Source organism: Tupaia chinensis, unplaced genomic scaffold (genome assembly GCF_000334495.1).
Source record: "Tupaia chinensis unplaced genomic scaffold, TupChi_1.0 Scaffold000291_1, whole genome shotgun sequence".
In the NCBI taxonomy this organism is placed as follows: Eukaryota; Metazoa; Chordata; class Mammalia; order Scandentia; family Tupaiidae; genus Tupaia; species Tupaia belangeri.
Window position 1 is genome coordinate 3,162,480 of NW_006159776.1, and position 3,011 is coordinate 3,165,490.

Consider the following 3,011-nt stretch of genomic DNA (forward strand, 5'->3'; position numbering starts at 1 on the left):
AAAAGGGGAAAGTGAGAAAGCCAGCCGCCAGGTCCTATCCATTCTCTAGTTGCCCTTGGCCAAGGACTGCATTGTCCTGCAATTGGGGGGAGGGACATTCTCTGGCCAGGAAACGGAGGCCCTCCCTTCAGTGGCTTTCAGCCATTCAACCCCACCCCCATAAAAGCAGGCCAGTTACTTTAGCTCTTTGAAAATATTGCTCTTTTCAAATGGAGGAACCAAGAAAAAGACACCTGCTGCTTCCTCCCGCGACCTCTTTTGTGATGGTGAAATCTTGGGATGCTAGGACATGGGAGTGGCCTGAAATGACATTATCCACTTTTCCATGACAGCCAAGGTCCCAAAGCCCCAAGGACCTTGGATGAGCCCTTGCCTGGCAGCCGTCACCCTTTGGTTGTAAACATGTAAGGTAAGACTTGGAATTTCCAACTTAGGTAGCCCGAGCACCGGATTCTTCCTGCTTTGCTTATATCTAAGGCAGTAGCGCGTCCCCCTCAACTCTGGTAACCACCACGATAAGGAAACAATGTTACACAGATGAATTGGAGAGCCACTATTATTATGTCATATAATCAAGACAAGATTCTGAAATGCAGTTGAAAAAGATGAACTTGTAGTTTCCAGTCTTCTAAAGGATGAAACCCAGTGGGTCTTCCTGGCAGGCAGCTATCCGGTTCTTCCTCTGATTGCATCATAAAGGGAAATCTCTGTATTCACCCCAGATTTCTAAAAGAGGTAAGGCACATCAAGTTCATAAATCATCTCCTTTCAAGGCAGATGCCCAGTGCGACAACAGGGTTATGACCTCCCTCTGTTCAGAACAGGTAGGGCCAGAAGAGTTAAATCCCTGCCCTATATAATTTATAAACATGAGGCTGAGTAAACCTTTGATGACTAAATTGCACTCTAAAATAATAATAATAGAAGACACCCTTTAAAGAAGAATTAAATACTTACTGGTGGCTTTATTTCAGCAAACTGATATTACAAGTTTTGTGGTATGGAAGTTAATTATTAATGTCCTTGGAGTTATAAAATAATTTTTTTTTTCCTGTACAAACTGCATTAGTTGGCAGAAGATGTGATGAAAGCCACCAGGGCTAGGGGATTACTGTGGAGCCATAGAGGGGTGTGATAGGTCGAAGAGGCTGCTCGGAATGTTCCCAGTGAAGGACGGCCCCTGTAACTGGCATGGGGTCTGCACACACACAGCACCCCCAAGGAGCCTGGTTGTACCCTGGCCAGAGGTATCTGTGCATAACTATGACAGGACTCAGAAAAAGCTGCATTTTAAACAGGTGAAAGCAAGAGAGGACTTTAAGTACCCAAATTGCTTTGAAATGAAGTCCTGGGACCAGCAGTTGGCGTAATGGCTATCTCGCTGGACTCCCATGTATTCGACCGCGGTTGGAGTCCTGGACCCAGTTGTTTAAACTCATGCTGGACGCATGTGCATGCATGCCCAAGATCCCAAGAGGAGAATGGAGGAGAATGGATTGTGATGTGGCCATCCCCCCTGGGGGGGGTGATTTCTTGATTTCTGTCTCTCTCTGTCTTCCTGGCGAGCACATGTGCCCTATAGCAAAAACCTCTTGTGCAGAGGTTAAAAAAGTGGGCTTTGATACCAGGTTCCCTAATCTGCTCTGCTTTCTAGTTGAGCAAGTAACTGACCTCACTTTGCCAGTTTCCTCTTCTGTAAAATAGGGATATTAATGGGACCTACTTAGAGTAATGAGGATCTAATGAGACCATCTAAGTATTTACTGCAGGACTTGATCGTTACATGATAGCTGTTAATATCAATTTTCTCCAGGGCACTATAGGCTTCATGAGGCTGTGGGATGGGGCTCTTGTTTTGTTCATTGCTGTATTCCCAGATCTCACCGCAGTGCCTGCCTAGCACATGGTAATCCTGTAAGTGTTGACTGAATTAATGATGAATATACTTTTACTTTTGAACAGTGCATTAGTAGGAAACATCTTTCAACTATCAACAGATTCATTAATCCTTTTTAAAATTTTTATTTTTAAAAGAATTATTTTATTTAACTCTATTTATTTTAATTTGACTAGAGAAGGACAGAGCAAGAGGGAGAGAGAGGGAAAGTGAGAAAGCAAGCCACCAGGTCTGGGACTTGAACCATGGTTGGCCATGTGGGATTCCAGCACCCTCTCCCACCAGGTCACCTCCTGGCCCCCATTAATCCCTTTGTTGTTGTTGTTGTTGTTGTTTATCAAGAACTTTAATCCATCACAACTCTTATCATGATTTTATCACTCTTTCTTAAACTAGAGATCTCATTTTCTCTCAGCTCCTCCTCCATTGTTTTTGACCTGGGCATTCAGACATCCATAGAATTTATCCCTTCCCTTCTCTTTTCTTTTCTTTCTTTTCTTTTCTTTCTTTTCTTTTCTTTCTTTTCTTTTCTTTCTTTTCTTTTCTTTCTTTTCTTTTCTTTCTTTTCTTTTCTTTCTTTTCTTTTCTTTCTTTTCTTTTCTTTCTTTTCTTTTCTTTCTTTTCTTTTCTTTCTTTTCTTTTCTTTCTTTTCTTTTCTTTCTTTTCTTTTCTTTCTTTTCTTTTCTTTCTTTTCTTTTCTTTCTTTTCTTTTCTTTCTTTTCTTTTCTTTCTTTTCTTTTCTTTCTTTTCTTTTCTTTCTTTTCTTTTCTTTCTTTTCTTTTCTTTCTTTTCTTTTCTTTCTTTTCTTTTCTTTCTTTTCTTTTCTTTCTTTTCTTTTCTTTCTTTTCTTTTCTTTCTTTTCTTTTCTTTCTTTTCTTTTCTTTCTTTTCTTTTCTTTCTTTTCTTTTCTTTCTTTTCTTTTCTTTCTTTTCTTTTCTTTCTTTTCTTTTCTTTTCTTCTCTTCTCTTCTCTTTTCTTTTTTCTCTTCTCTTTTCCTTCCTTCCTTCCTTCCTTTCTCTTTTTTTTAAGAGATTTTTATTTTAGGGTGTGTGCCCTCACCAGAGAGAGAGAGAGAGAGAGAGAGAGAGAGAGGGGGAGAGAGAGAAATAATACT